Source organism: Schistocerca nitens, chromosome 1 (genome assembly GCF_023898315.1).
Source record: "Schistocerca nitens isolate TAMUIC-IGC-003100 chromosome 1, iqSchNite1.1, whole genome shotgun sequence".
NCBI lineage: Eukaryota > Metazoa > Arthropoda > Insecta > Orthoptera > Acrididae > Schistocerca > Schistocerca nitens.
In genome coordinates this window covers 431,780,998-431,798,229 of record NC_064614.1, presented here as the reverse complement: position 1 = coordinate 431,798,229, position 17,232 = coordinate 431,780,998, and the positions used below count along the sequence as shown (strand labels likewise).

The 17,232-nt window shown below is 41.5% G+C and overlaps 1 protein-coding gene across 3 annotated transcripts in view; it reads left to right on the top strand.

Moving 5' to 3' along the window:
* LOC126251001 (DDB1- and CUL4-associated factor 6-like) overlaps positions 1-17,232 on the top strand; it is a 190,042-nt gene that overhangs the window by 93,462 nt on the left and 79,348 nt on the right. The gene's annotated exons all lie outside the window — the stretch shown is intronic.

The window sequence follows — 17,232 nt, the reverse complement described above, 5'->3', positions numbered from 1 at the left end:
TATCTGGGCTAATAAATTGAAAAAGGCACAAAAGCCATACTGAGAACGTTGAAGTTGACTCGTCTGTGATCTGTTGTGGCTTAAAGTCTCTGGTAAGTCCACTAAATGCAGTCTATGTAATGTAATCAGGGCACTGTGAGTCCACATCACAGATTTCTTTTCTAGCAGAATGAGTCAGTCTCCAGAATGCAAATGGATCACAATGATAGGGATTCATAAGCCTGAGTATTTAGATGAGGACTTTCACATTAGTTAACTGTGCTCAGATTCACAATGAGTAATATTGTTGTAAAGTGAAATCATCGAGGAAGCATCACTTTTTTAGATCTAACAAAGTAAATGGTGGGATTACCAGACTTTGAAGTGGCATCTTCATCATCTCTTAACACCTGTTATTGTATGCATTTGCAGTGAGAGAGAGGGAGGGGGCAGTGGGCTTCTGATGCCTAAATTTTCACATGTTTTAATCGGAAGATTTTTTGATACCTCGACGTATACTGTACTAGCAAACCAGGTAGTGCTTAGCAATTGCCCCTCTCTCCCTGCAGTGCTCCATGTAAATTTTCCACTGATGGAAACAGCACTGGAAGTCTTCCTTTGAGATACTTGATGATGCTTGCCTCTTTTTCTTTCATTGCTTCAACAGACTGAAGTCTTGTTCCTTTTAATGCAAATTTACCTCGGGGAACAGATAAATCATAGTGTGCTAGGTCAGTCAGATGAGGGGGTAGTCTAACACTGGGATGCTGTACGTCACTAGAAACCTCTTAACAGACAGTGCGGTACAAGCTGGTGCTTTGTCTTAATGCAGAACCCATGACTTGTTATTCCACAATTTGGGTCATTTCTTCCTTGTTTTCTCAGGGAGTTGAGCAAGGGCGTCAAGGTAGTAATGTTGATTAATAGTTTGACATTCCATGAATATAAAAAAAAAAAAAAAAAAAAAAAAAACGATCATCATGCTTTAAGTCTTGACTTACTCATTCGAGATTTATTTGCTCTTGGTGAAGCTGGCCCTTTTAGTGCATGGATTGGCTCTTAGTTTCTGGACCATAAATGAAAAACCAAGATTTGTCATGTCTTATCACTCTTTCCAAGAAATTAGGATCATTTTCAATGGTATTCAAAGTGTCAGTACAAATATTTTCACAGTCTTCTTTTTGTTCAGTCATGAGAATTTTCGGTATCAGTGGAATTGTCTTCAGTGACGAGTCCTACTTCTAACTAAACACTGATGACCAGTGAAGACATGTTTGGAGATGTCCCAGACAGTGGTGGGGTACCATACTGCCCCCTGTACATCCTGGCAGTAAGGAGTGATGGCCTAGGGTTTCATTTCATTTCATAGTAAGACTCCTTTGGTTGTCATCCACGGCACACTAACGACACAGCAGTATGTCGAAGCTGTTCTACATCCCACTTCGTCACACCTCAGGGCAAGCCATCCTGGACTTGTATTTCAGCAAGATAATGCCCGTCCGCTTGTGATGAGAGTTTTTACTACTTATCTTCATGCCTACCAAACCCTACCTTAGCCAGCAAAGTCACCAGATCTCTCCCCTATTGAGAACATTTGTAGAATTATGGGCAGGGCCCTTCACCCACCTCAGGATTTTGATGTTCTTATCTGCCAATTGGACAGAATTTGGGATGATATCCCTCAGGAGGACATCAAACAACTCTGTCAATCAGTGTCAAGCCAAATAACTGCCTGTATAAGTGCAGAGGTGAAACAATGTGTTATTGACTTATTCAATTTGTGAAGTTTATCCTCTTCAAAAAAACATCCAAGTTTTCAGAAATTATAATAATTTGTTTGTCTGTAGGTGGACATCATCTACCAAGTTCCACCTCATTCAGGTAATTCGTTTGTGGTGTGTCATTTTTTTTTGTCGTTGAGTTTACATAATGTATGTCTTAATGCCTCCCCCCATGAACCATGGACCTTGCCGTTGGTGGGGAGGCTTGCGTGCCTCAACGTTACAGATAGCCGTACCGTAGGTGCAACCACAACGGAGGGGTATCTGTTGAGAGGTCAGACAAACGTGTGGTTCCTGAATAGGGTCAGCAGCCTTTCCAGTAGTTGCAGGGGCAACAGTCTGGATGATTGACTGATCTGGCCTTGTAACATTAACCAAAACGGCCTTGCTGTGCTGGTACTGCGAACGGCTGAAAGCAAGGGGAAACTAAAGCCATAATTTTTCCCGAGGGCATGCAGCTTTACTGTATGGTTAAATGATGATGGCGTCCTCTTGGGTAAAATATTCTGGAGGTAAAATAGTCCCCCATTCGGATCTCCGGGCGGGGACTACTCAAGAGGATGTCGTTACCAGGAGAAAGAAAACTGGCATTCTACGGATTGGAGCGTGGAATGTCAGATCCCTTAATCGGGCAGGTAGGTTAGAAAATTTAGAAAGGGAAATGGATAGGTTAAAGTTAGATATAGTGGGAATTAGTGAAGTTCGGTGGCAGGAGGAACAAGACTTCTGGACAGGTGAATACAGGGTTATAAATACAAAATCAAATAGGGGTAATGCTGGAGTAGGTTTAATAATGAATAAAAAAATAGGAGTGTGGGTAAGCTACTACAAACAGCATAGTGAACATATTATAGTGGTCAAGATAGACACGAAGCCCATGCCTACTACAGTAGTACAAGGAGAAGGGAGAGAAGGAAACATAGTAGGTGAATATGGATTGGAGCTAAGAAATGAAAGAGGAAGCCGTCTGTTAGAATTTTGCTCAGAGCATAACTTAATCATAGCTAACACTTGGTTCAAGAATCATAAAAGAAGGTTGTATACATGGAAGAATCCTGGAGATACTAAAAGGTATCAGATAGATTATATAATGGTATGACAGAGATTTAGGAACCAGGTTTTAAATTGTAAGACATTTCCAGGGGCAGATGTGGACTCTGACCACAATCTGTTGGTTATGAACTGTAGATTAAAACTGAAGAAATTGCAAAAAAGTGGGGATTTAAGGAGATGGACCTGGATAAACTGACTAAGCCAGAGGTTGTACAGAGTTTCAGGGACAGCATAAGGGAACAATTGACAGGAATGGGGGAAAGAAATACAGTAGAAAACGAATGGGTAGCTCAGAGGGATGAAGTAGTGAAGGCAGCAGAGGATCAAGTAGGTAAAAAGACGAGAAATCCTTGGATAACAGAAGAAATATTGAATTTAATTGATGAAAGGAGAAAATATAAAAATGCAATAAATGAAGCAGGCAAAAAGGAATACAAACGTCTCAAAAATGAGATCGACAGGAAGTGCAAAATGGCTAAGCAGGGATGGCTAGAGGACAAATGTAAGGATGTAGAGGCTTATCTAAAGAGGGGTAAGATAGATACAGCCTACAGGAAAATTAAAGAGACATTTGGAGAAAAGAGAGCCACTTGTATGAATATCAAGAGCTCAGATGGAAACCCAGTTCTAAGCAAAGAGGGGAAAGCAGAAAGGTGGAAGGAGTATATAGAGGGTCTATACAAGGGCGATGTACTTGAGGACAATATTATGGAAATGGAAGAGGATGTAGATGAAGATGAAATGGGAGATACGATACTGCGTGAAGAGTTTGACAGAGCACAGAAAGACCTGAGTCGAAACAAGGCCCCGGTAGTAGACAACATTACATTAGAACTACTGACAGCCTTGGGAGAGCCAGTCCTGACAAAACTCTACCATCTGGTGAGTAAGATGTATGAGACAGGCGAAATACCCTCAGACTTCAAGAAGAATATAATAATTCCAATCCCAAAGAAAGCAGGTGTTGACAGATGTGAAAATTACCGAACTATCAGTTTAATAAGTCACAGCTGCAAAATACTAATGCGAATTATTTGCAGACGAATGGAAAAACTGGTAGAAGCCGACCTCGGGGAAGATCAGTTTGGATTCCGTAGAAATGTTGGAACACGTGAGGCAATACTGACCTTACGACTTATCTTAGAAGAAAGATTAAGGAAAGGCAAACCTACATTTCTAGAATTTGTAGACTTAGAGAAAGCTTTTGACAATGTTGACTGGAATACTCTCTTTCAAATTCTGAAGGCGGCAGGGGTAAAATACAGGGAGCGAAAGGCTATTTACAATTTGTACAGATACCAGATGGCAGTTATAAGAGTCGAGGGGTATGAAAGGGAAGCAGTGGTTGGGAAGGGAGTGAGACAGGGTTGTAGCCTCTCCCCGATGTTATTCAATCTGTATATTGAGCAAGCAGTAAAGGAAACAAAAGAAAAATTTGGAGTAGGTATTAAATTCCATGGAGAAGAAATAAAAACTTGGAGGTTCGCTGATGATTTTGTAATTCTGTCAGAGACAGCAAAGGATTTGGAAGAGCAGTTGAACGGAATGGACACTGTCTTGAAAGGAGGATATAAGATGAACATCAACAAAAGCAAAACGAGGATAATGGGATGTAGTCTAATTAAGTCGGGTGATGCTGAGGGAATTAGATTAGGAAATGAGACACTTAAAGCAGTAAAGGAGTTTTGCTATTTGGGGAGCAAAATAACTGATGATGGTCGAAGTAGAGAGGATATAAAATGTAGACTGGCAATGGGAAGGAAAGCGTTTCTGAAGAAGAGAAATTTGCTAACATCGAGTATAGATTTAAGTGTCAGGAAGTCGTTTCTGAAAGTATTTGTATTGAGTGTAGCCATGTATGGAAGCGAAACATGGATAATAAATAGTTTGGACAAGAAGACAATAGAAGCTTTCGAAATGTGGTGCTACAGAAGAATGTTGAAGATTAGATGTGTAGATCACGTAACTAATGAGGAGGTATTGAATAGGATTGGGGAGAAGAGAAGTTTGTGGCACAACTTGACTAGAAGAAGGGATCGGTTGGTAGGACATGTTTTGAGGCATCAAGGGATCACAAATTTATCATTGGAGGGCAGCGTGGAGGGTAAAAATCGTAGAGGGAGACCAAGAGATGAATACACTAAGCAGATTCAGAAGGATGTAGGTTGCAGTAGGTACTGGGAGATGAAGGAGCTTGCACAGGATAGATTAGCATGGAGAGCTGCATCAAACCAGTCTCAGGACTGAAGACCACAACAACAACATGTCTTAATAGTATAATTTTGGTTATGTTCCATTACACGAATATGAATGTCAGACAAGAAATTGAATTTCTAATGTTATAGTTTGGTACTGTAATTAACTCTCAAAAGCTGTAAATTGAAGTCTTTTTAAAGAAATACCTGTAAAAAATACTAAATTCGCACATTTCTTTTTAATCACATTAACATTATCTTCACTGCATACAATATAAAATGTACAGTTCTACATTTCACAATATTAATGCATTGTTCTACGATCATAGCCTATTTACTCATCATCTTGACTGTTGTTCTTTACAGGCATTTTCAGTATTTCTCCATGGTAATGGAGCTGTTCATTAGACATATATGTTGGAGTTCTGAAGTCCTTGATTTAATTTTGTCTTGTGCAGCCAACAGATTACGTTGAAGGCTCAGATGGAAAATATGACTGATCAGTCCATTGAACATTGTAGAAGCTGTAACACAACGTTTTATTGTGTTATCAAAAACAGAACACGAAAATTTGCTGATATGTATGTCACCTTCCAGTACTTATAGTTTCTTCCAAAATTCTGGTTTTCCTGTAGTACTGTTGTCACCATGATTTGAAGCCTAGTCAGGCAGTAGTAGCTGACCGAGACACACAGCAACAGGGAAGTAACTGCTTTTGTTACATTTACGAGTTCCTAACCAGGAGCGAATTTTATTATATCATCTGTGCTCTTTAATAGTTTAGTTTCTTGAGTTTCTGCATGTAAATTTAATATCTAATAGCCACAGTTCTCACATTTTCATTTGAACTGGAAAGTAAAGTGACTTTGTGACATATTATAAGTTCCTAATCGGGAAAATTATTTAGTTTCACCTGAGTGCTTTGGTAGTTAGGTTTTTGAATATCTGCGTATTACTAGACACAGTTCATGGCGTTTTCCTCAGGGTCTACAGTAGAGTTGCGTAGCACATGCCGATAGTCTGTTTATCTGCATAGTTTAGTTTACCGTGGTCTTTAGTATGGTCAGGGACTGCAATTGTTGTGTGCGGATGCGAGCCGAGTTGGTGACACTTCACTCTCAGCTGCAGGCTGTGATGGCTTTGGTTACACAGCTTGAGGCTGCAGTGGGTGGGCACCACTGTTGTGGGCTGGCCGTGGGGATCTAATGGACGTCCAGCTCGTCAGAGTCCTCCGATCGGTCCTCACCGGTGGCCAACCCAGTTACGCACTGAGGCTGACCCCTCACCTGTGGTCGAGTGGGATGTTGCCCCAGGGCGAAGCAGGCGGCGAAAGACTTCCCAGGCGGCCGCACGTAAGGCCTCCCCGGTTTGCCTGACTAACAAGTTCCAGGTGCTGTCTGTGGCTGACGCTGTCGCTGAGCCAGATACTGCCACCTGTCCTGTTTGAGAAAACCACTCAGCCTGCAAGATCTGGGCAGTCATAGAGGGTGGGATTATTGGTAGTTGGCTGACAAGAAGGGTAAGAAAATCAATGTGTACTCTGTGTTCTTACCGGGTGGAGTCATACCTGATGTGGAAAGGGTCCTCCCAGATGCCATGAAGAGCACAGGGTGCAGCCAACTGCAGGTGGTTGCTCATGTCGGTACCAATGATATGTGTTACTTTGGATCAGAAGAGTTTCTCTCTGGTTTCGAGTGACTAACAGAAGTGGTAAAGACTGCCAATCTCGCTTGCAAGATGAAAGCAGAGCCGACCATTTGCAGCATAGTCGACAGGACCGATTGCGGACCTCTGGTACAGAGCCAAGTGGAGGGTCTGAATCAGAGGCTCAGACGGTTCTGCGACCATGTAGGCTGCAGATTCCTCGACTTGCGCCAAAGGGTGGTTGGGTTTCGGGTTCCGCTGAATAGGTCAGGTGTCCACTATACGCAGGAGGCGGCTGCATGGGTAGCAGGGGCTGTGTGGCGTGGACTGGGCTGTTTTTTTAGGTTAGAGGGTCTTGGGAAAACACAAGAAGGGCCTCAATCACAAAAGGTGCAGGCTGAACACAGGAAGAACGTAGATACAGGAACCATTGGTATAACAGTTGTAAATTGTCGTAGCTGTGTTGGGTAAGTACCAGAGCTCCAAGTGCTAATAGAAAGCACTGATGCTCAAATCGTTATAGGCACTGAAAGCTGGCTGAAGCCAGAACCTAACGATGTTCCAAAAGGATAGGCTAAACACGGTTGGCAGTGGCGTGTTTGCTGCTGTCAGAAGTAGTTTAACTTGTCGTGAAATTGAAGTAGATACTTCCTGTGAGTTAGTGTGGGCAGAGGTCATTGTTGGCAACCGGAATAAAATAATAATTGGATCCTTTTACCAACCTTCCAATTCAGATGATACAGTTGCTGAAAGATTCAAAGAAAACTTGAGTTTCTTTTCTAACACGTACCCAACTCATATGATAATAGTTGGTGTGACTTTAATTCACCCTCAATATGTTGGCGAAAAGACATGTTTAATTCCGGAGGTATGCATAAAATATCATCCAAAATTGTGCTAAACACATTCTCTGAAAATTATTTCGAGCTGATGGTTCATGAGCCCACGCGAAAACACACTTGACCTTGTAGCAACAAATAATTCTTAGTTAATAACGAGGATCAAAACCAATTCAGGGATTATTGAACACAGGGTTGTCGTAAATTTACTTGACGCCTTCCTGATAAACAATGTACACTCATTCCAAATTAATAATATAAGTGTAGACCAGATCTGGCTAAAATTCAAAGAAATAGTATTGGCAGCAATTGAGAGATAACAAACTACGGAGCTGATCCTCCTTGGTACACAAAACAGGTTAGAACACTGTTGCAGAAACAGCGAAACAAACATGCCAAATTTAAACAGGCGCAAAATCTCCAAGATTGACTATCTTTTACAGAAGCTTGAAATTTAGTGCGGACTTCAATGCGAGATGCTTATAACAGTTTACACAACGAAACTTTGTCTCAAAACCTGGCAGAAAATCCAAAGAGATTCTGATCGTGTGTGAAGTATGTTAGCGGCAAGAAACAATCAATGCCTTCCCTGCATGATAGCGTTGGAGATACTATCGAAGACAGCGCTGCCAAAGCAGAGCTACTAAACACAGCCTTCCGAAATGCCTTCACAAAGGAAGACAAAGTGAATATTCCAGAATTCGAATATTGAGTGACATAGAAGTAAATACCCTCAGAGTAGTGAAGCAACTTAAATCACTTAATAAAAGCAAGTATTCTGGTCCTGACTGTATATCAATTTGGTTCCTTTCGGAATATGCTGATGCATTAGCTCCATACTTAACAATCATATACAACTGTTCGCTCGACAAAAGATCCGTACCCAAAGACTGGAAAGTTATACAGGTCACACCAATATTCAAGAAAAGTAGTAGGAGTAATCCACTAAATTACAGGCCCATATCGTTAACATCGATATGCAGCAGGATTTTGGAATATATATTGTGTTCGAACATTATGAATTATCTTGAAGAAAATGGTCTATTGACACACAGTCAGCATGGTTTGAAATACAACTAGCTCTTTATTCACATGAAGTGTTGATTGCTATTGACAAGGAATTTCAGATCGATTCCGTATTTCTGTATTCCCGGAAGGCTTTTGACACTGTACCACACAAGTGGCTCGCAGTGAAATTGCGTGCTTACAGAATATTGTCTCAGTTATGTGACTAGATTTGTGATTTCCTGTCAGAGAGGTCACAGTTCATAGTAATTGATGGAAGGTCATCGAGTAAAACAGAAGTGATTTCTGGCGTTCCCCAAGGTAGTATTATAGGCCCGTTGCCTTTCCTTATCTATATAAACAAATTGAGAGACAATCTGGGCAGCCGACTTTGGTTGTTTGCAGATGACGCTGTCGTTTATCAACTAATAAAGTCATCAGAAATCAAAACAAACTGCAACACGATTTTTCTAAGATATCTGAATGGTGCGAAAAGTGGCTGTTGACCCTAAATAACAAAATGTGTGAGGTCATCCACATGTGTGCTAAAAGGAACTTGTTAAACTTCCATTACACGATAAATCAGTCTAATCTAAAAGCCATAAATTCAAATAAATACCTAGATATTACAATTATGAACAACCAAAGACTGCGTTTTATTTGCTGGACGCTTAGAAAATGTAATAGACCTACTAAGGAGACTGCCTACACTACGCTTGTCGTCCTCTTTAAGAATACTGCTGCGCGGTGTGGGATCCTTACCAGATAGGACAGACGGAGTACATCGAAAAAGTTCAAAGAAAGGCAGCATGTTTTGTATTATCGCAAAATATGGGGCAGAGTGTCACAGAAACAATACAGGATTTGGGCTGGACATCATTAAAAGAAAGGCGTTTTTCATTGCGACGGAATCTTGTCATGAAATTCCAATCACCAACTTTCTCCTCTGAATGCGAAAATGTATTGTTGACACGGACCTACTTAGGGAGGAACGATCACCTGGATAAAATAAGGGAAATCAGAGCTCTTACGGAAAGATATAGGTGCTCATTCTTTCTGCGTGCTATATGATATTGAAATAATAGAGAATTGTGAAGGTGGTTCGATGAACCCTTTGCGAGGCACTTAAATGTGATTTGCAGAGTATCCATGTAGATGTAGATGTACTTCAGAAGCAGCAGCCACTCTAATGAGAAATTTACGTTGTTTTGATCTTGTAAGAATCACTTCTATGATATCGTGCACAGTAAACACACTGTCCTGATTACCCTAGTTTCCTTTTTATAATACTGAAGTCCCTACTGCAGGGTAAAAAGCTGCAGCCTATGGCTGGAAATTGATATTGAATTTGTTGAATTTTCTGTTCTTGGTTAAGTACAACAGAAATCCACTAAGAGTGTGATTCTTGTTCTGAGCTCAGTAGTTGTCTGAGAATAGATGAAGTTTGGTATGTGTTTATATATACTCTTGGAAGTACTCATTGTACTACCAATAATCAGTAAACATTACTACCAGCCTAAAATGCAGTGCAGCAGTATACATCAGTCAATATAATTGCAGCATATTGTTTACCTATGGACACTACTGGTGATGCTTTCTAGGGATGCAAGTAGAAAGCATTAAATGATTTGCAGTATTGTCAGTGCTGATGTCCACAGCTCGTGGTCTAGTGGCTAGCGTTGCTGCCTCTGGATCATGGGATACTGGGTTCGATTCCCAGCCGGGTTGGGGATTTTTCTCTGCCTGTGGACTGGGTGTTTGTGTTTTCCTCATCATTTCATCATCATCATCATCATCATCATCATCATCATCATCATCATCAACATCATCATCATTCATGACAGTTGCTAGATTGGATTGAGTGAAACATTGGACATTGTAAAAATTGGGACTCTGTACGGGCACTGATGATCGCACAGTTGAGCACCCCACAAATCAAACATCATCAGTGCTGATATCTAAGCTTTATTTTCAAAGGGTCATGATTCATGGCTATAGAATGTGTACTAACTGATGGAACAATACACTTTTCATGTCAGTTCATGCAGTTACAAATGCTGCAGTAGCAAACTCACAGCAAGTGTCTGTTGCCCTTTTAAAAATATGTTTTTCATATGAGGTATGGGAGAGATCCCTCTTAACTGCTGGATCTGTGCAAATGGCAGCTTTAATGACACTATTTCACATAGTTTTAATCTGTGAATGGGTAACATTAAAAAGTTTTGGATGAATCAGATTGCATAGTAGTATTCATAAGCCAATAAGCAATAAATACAACTTTCGTAATATACAGGTTTTCTGTTAAAACCAGCTGCGATGGAGAAAAGAAAACATCGTTGTGTATACAATTTTTGTTTAAGATTACATACATTGAGAAACATTATCTGTGGGAGAAACTGTTTGCCTAGTGGTTTAAATGTCCTGCTGTCATAGTTAAAACTGATTGCATGAAAGAAAATGAAACAGCACATTTTTACACCACAGCATTTTCTTTCTTGCGGTTTGTTTTAACAGAAAACGTATTCATTGGTGTTTAAAAAACATATAGCATATGTGCGTCCAAATGTTTATAATATCATAGAAAAATTTGAAATGAATTGGTCAAGAACTTCTCGAGATATTTGCTAACAATGTTTCCCCATTTTTATCTTAGCATAGATGTGCAGCTACTTTGATCTTATTATTTAGGAATAAAGGAGACAACTAACCGAAAGGCAGAAGTGCTATGTCATCGATAGGTATGCAAACAAATGGTACAGAGTGTGGATGGTTTTCAGAACGCACTACCTTTTACAAATGTACCAAAAACGGGCACACTAACACACATACACTCACTCACATGAAAGAAGCTTGTCTCCCTACATTGTGCATGTCCACAGCCAGCTCATTCATTACTCACAGTGAGTGTACTGTGGTGAGGTGGCTGTGTGGTTTGGGGTGGGGTGAGGGATGGAGAGAGGCGTCGGGTAGGGATGGGGTCAGGGGGGAAGCATCTAGTGGCTCGTGGGAGAGCGGGCGCTGTCTGTGGGCTACCTAGGGATGCAGGTAGAGGGGAGCAGGTGGCAGATGGCAGGGCACTCAATTTCATAGACTAAGGCATGACATAACAACACACAACTAGCAGATGCGAGGACACAAATTGGGTGGGGGTACTGAGGCAGGGGATGGTCTGTGACACACACACACACACACACACACACACACACACACACACACACACACACACAGAAACTATTGAGTGAGGGGAGGGGGTCAGGCCAGGAAGTTTACGGGAGTGAAGGATGTGCTGTAAGGATAGCTCCCATCTGCACAACTCAGAAAAGTGGTGGCACAGGTTGTGAAGCAGCCATTGAAGTCTTGCATGTTGTGTTCTCCTGCCTGTTGTGCCACTGGGTGGTGCACCTCGTTTTTGGCAACAGTTTAGCGGTGGCCATTCATTCTTGTTGGAAGCTGGTTGGTTGTCATACCAATGTAAAACAGTGTGCAGTAGTTGCAGCAAGCTGGTATATAACATGGCTGCTTTCACAGGTGGCCCGACCTCTGATGGAGTAGGATAAACCTGTGATGGTCTGGAATAGATGGTTCTGGGTGGGTGGATTGGGCAGCTCTCGCATCTGTGTCTTCCACTGGGGTATGATCCCTGTGGCAGGGAATTGGGTGTGGTGGTTGTATAGGGATGGACGAGGATGTTGTGGAGGTTCGGTGGGCAGTGGAGCACCACTATGGGAATGGTTGGAGTATCTTGAGTAGAATGTCCCTCATTTCAGGGCATGTTGATAGGTAACCAAAGCCCTGACGAAGGACATAGTACAGTCGTTCTAATCCAGGGTGGTATAGGGTGACAAGAGGGGTGCTTCTTTGTGGTTGGCTCTTGGGTTGGACGTGAAGATCAGGTGTATGTGAGGAAGTCCTTCCATTATGGGGTGGTATTAGCTTCTTTATGGTTGGTTCTTGGGACGGATGTGAGAATCAGGTGTGTTTGGGTAATTGCCATGGGAGATTTGTTTGTGAATTAGGTCTGGAGGGTATTGCCTGTCTGCGAAGGCCTTTGTAAGGCCTTCAGAATATTGGGCAAGGGAGTTCTCATCAGAGCAGATGCCTCTTACTCAGTTGGCCGGACAGTATGGGAGGGATTTTTTGGTGAGGGTGGGGTGGCAGCTTTCAAAGTGCAGGTACTGTTGGTGATTGGTGAAGTTGGTGTGGATCGAGGTGTGGATGGAGCCATCTGAGAGGAGGAGATGGACATCTAGGAGGGTGGGACAATGGGTGGAGGAGTACCAGGTGAAGTGGATGGGAGAGAAGGTGTTGAGGTTGTGAAGGAATGAGGATAAAAGTGTTCTGGCCTTGAGCCCAGATTATCAAAATGTTGCCAGTAAACCTGAGCCAGACCAGGGGTTTGGGGTTTTGGAAAGCTAAGAATGTTTCCTCTAGGTGGTCCGTGAAGAGATTTACATAGGAGGATGCCGCACGGGTGCCCATGGCTGTGCCATGAATTTCTTTGTATATCTTCCCTTCAAAGGTGAAGTAGTTAAGGGTTAGACTGTAGTTGGTTAGGTAAATGAGGAATGACATGGTGTGTTTGTAATCTGTAGGGCTTTGGGATAGGCAGTGTTCAATTGTGGCAAGGCCATGGGCATGAGGGACTCCCCCCCCCCTCTCCTTCCCTGCCTCCCACATCTCTCCATCTGTCATCCCACCCCACACCGCCACCTAACCATAGTACACTCACAATGGGCGAGAAAAGAGCTGGCAGTTGACAGAGCATAACGTAGGGAGACAATTGTGTACATGTGAGTGAGTGTGTATGTGTTTGTGTGTGTTTTTCCTACAAGCTTGAAAAAGGAAGAGTAATCCAAAAGCAATCTAAGCTCTGTACCTTTTGTTTGTGTACCTATTAATGACACAGCACTTCTGCCTTTCGTTGAGTCATCTTCTTTATTCCTAAATAATTCAAAATTATCAACCAGAGCTTTCCATACATTATTCTTTTATACTTAGACACTTTATGTGTACAATTAAGTTTTTTGTACAAAAACTTGTTTGTTTACAGTCTGATGAATCTCTACTACTACTACTACTACTACTACTACTACTCGGCTCTACAGCCCTTGGAGGGCCTTGACCTGCATCAAATATCCTGCCATTCTATCCAGTCCATGGCTTTACGTCTCCATCCTCTGACACCCAGATTTTCCATGTCTTCTTCAATTCTGTCCATCCATCTCTTTCTGGGATGTAAAACGGTGTGCAGTAGTTACTGCAGGCTGGTATATAACATGGCTGCTTTCACAGATGGCCTTACCTCTGATGGAGTAGGATAAACCTGTGACGGTACTGGAATAGATGGTGCTGGGTGGGTGGATTGGGCAGCTCTCGCATCTGTGTCTTCCACTGGGGTGTGATCCCTGTGGCAGGGGATTGGGTGTATCTTCCTCCATTCTGACCATGTGTCCTGCGCATTGCAGTCTTCTTATTTTAATGATAGTGACAGTGTCAGGTTCTTCAAAAAGTTGTTCTGATTCTGCATTTGTACGGATGCGGCAAACTTCTTGATCGTATATTGGGCCGTATATTCTATGCAGAACCTTTCTCTCCAAAATGCTAAGGATCCTTTCCTCATTTGCAGTCATGGTCCATGTTTTGGCACCATACATAACAACTGGTCTTATAATTGTTTTGTAAATGAGGATTTTATACTTTTGTGATAGAAGTGAACTCCTAAGCATGGGTAGTGTGGCAAAGTAGCATCTGTTGCCTGCCGCTATTCCAGCTTTCATCTCGCTGCTCATGTCATTTGTCTCTGTGATAGTCAATCCGAGGTACTTGAAGTTTCTCACCCTTTCAAACTTCTTGTCGGCTATCCTCAGATTTGGTGGGTTTCGCTGGTTGGTCATTGCCATATATTTTCGCTTTTCGACATTGACTTCCAGTTGTTGATAGGCATCAGCCAGCACAGCCGTGTTTCTTGCGAGTAATGCCACATAATCTTTGTAGGCCAGGTACTATAGTGAATGATTAAAAATGGTTCCTCCTCTATTTATCTCTATCTGACTTAAGACTTTTTCTAGGCAGAGGTTGAATAGCAGTGAGGAGATATTCTCACCCTGTCTCAGTCCCTTCTTCACTTCCACTTCTCTGGAGATTTCGCCCTGTATTTTTACTTTTCAGTTGATTTCACTGAGGGTCATCACAGTAAGCTTAACGAGCTTCTTAGGTATTCCTGCCTCTTCCATCACATTCCATAATGTCACTCTTGAGATGATATCGTAGGCTTGTTTAAAATCAGTATAAAGCTGATGTATGTTTATTTTATGTTCATAACGTTTTTCAGTGTGAATATTTGGTCAGTTGTTGACCTATTTCTTCTAAAGCCACTCTGATAGTCTCCAATTCTCTCTTCCACATAGGGAGTAAGCCTCCTAGTTAGGATCTTGGAGAACACTTTATTTGTAGTATTTAGCAGGGATATTCCTCGGTAATTCTGGCAGTTTAATTTATCTCCTTTTATATGTATGGGGCACATAATATCCGTTTTCCACTCCATTGGCATGCTCTCCTCTTGCCAGATGTTCAGTATTACTTTATGTATTGCTTTCCACAATGCTTCCCCACCATTTTGAGAAGTTCCACCTGGATCTGGTCTTCTCCAGGTGCCCTAATATTTTTTAAGGTCTTAATGGCTTGTATCACTTCCTCCAGAGTGGGTTCTGCTGTTAAGACCTCTGGTCCATAATAAGTTATTTCCACCAGTTCTTCTTGTTCTAGTCCTTCTACTTCTGGGTTCAGTAACTCTTGGAAGTATTCTGCCAATCTTTCGAGTATTTTATTACTCTTTCCTATCAAATCTCCTTCTTTATTTCTACATATATTTGTTCTGGCTTGAAACACAGCCTTTCTTTCTTTAATCTTTTGGTACATTTCACGTACTTGCTTCTCTTCTCCTAGCTGTTCAATTTTTTCCAATTTTTTCTTTTCTAGTGCTTTTTTTCTTTCTTTCTGCAAACCCTCTTACCTACACTGTGCTTCTCATTATATTCATTCAGATTTGCTCTAGCTCTTCTCTGAAATAATCTCATTCATGCTATGTTACGCTCCTCAGTTCTTCTCATACTTTCTTCATCAAACCAAACTGCCTTCCTTTGAGCCTGTACATGTCCCAAAACCTCCCCAGCTCCCTCGAGGGTTGCAGTCTTACATTGTTTCCGCATTATTTCTATATGTTCATTTGATGTGTCAGTATTGTTCTTAATCCCCTCTTCTATTTTTGCCTGATACATCCTCCGTATTTCTTCTGACTTTAGTTTATTAATGTCAAAACTTTTCTGTTTGTGGCCTTTTGTTTATTCAGCAGTGAGATCCTTTGCCTGTACTTTGGTCTCACTAGATGATGGTCTGAATTGCAGTCAGCTCCATGTTGGCTCCTAACATCCATTACGTCTGATCCATGCCTCCTGTCAATCAATATATGGTATATCTGATTTCTAGTTTGACCATCTAGTGACATCTATGTTTCTTTGTGTATATTTTTGTATGGAAACCATGCGCTGCTGACAGTCATGTTTTTACTTATAGCAAAATCTACAACCCAAATTCCGTTGTCATTTGACATTTCATTGAGACTGTGTCTTCCTATAGTTGGCTGATAATCCTCTTCTTTTCCTGTTTTTGCATTCAAGTCTCTTATTAAGATCTTAACATGTTTAGGAACCTTATCATACAACTGCTCAACTTTGCTATAAAACTCATTCTTCTGTTGTTCATTTGCCACCTCTGTGTGTGCACGTACATTTATAATTGTTATGTTGAAAAATTTTCCCCTTAATCTTAATATACACATCTGTTCATTGATTGGTTCGAAGCGCATTACAGCATATTTGTCCTTTAGCGACCACAAAACCTGAGTCCATTATGTCACTTGCTTTCCACCTAATTTCCTGGAGAGCCAATGGTTTTATACAGTAGTTGTTTACTTGCGTTAGCAGCTGCCATAGGGCTCCACCTTGGTATAGGCTCCGCACATTCCATTTTCCTATGTACATATCTCTTATCCTTTTTTTGTTTGCTGGGGTCCTCATCAGAGTATCTGTCCAGCTTGCTCCTTTGTTAGCATTCACAACAAGTGATTTTTACAGGGAAAGATTGTTACTCTTCTGCCCAACCATTTGAGGGGTTGCCTCTTGCAGCTTGCCGGGTAGCTGGTTCCATTTTCAGGGTGATGGTTGGGGGGCTCCTCTGTCTTTCTTCCAAGCCATTGGCTCTCATACCTGCTGGTTTTGGTCCGCCCCAGGTATTTTTATTTCCCTGGTACCCTCCATATCTGGAGGATGTTCCCGTATCCGCTACTTGGGGAGGCGCCCAATGGGGGACCAGCAACCCCACATGGGGATGAATCTCAACGACAATTGGAAAACTTTTTTTGTTAAATACTGGCTTAACTTGTTGTGATACCTCTAGCTTTTTCTTATTATAAACCATCCTTTAATGACAGAACTATGAACAATATGTCTTGGAGTTAGTAAATGTATTTTCAACATTTGGTGATTACAATCACAGTTTTGAATCGTGGAGCTATTATGATCTGTATATGGGCTCTAAGTATCAGTGAAACTTTATATCTAGACTAAGATATAAAGGGGAAACATTGGTAGTAAATGTATTGAGAAGTTCGTGATCAATTTACTTCAGATTTGTACATGATATTCTAATGATCATTTGGATGGACATAAGCTACATATT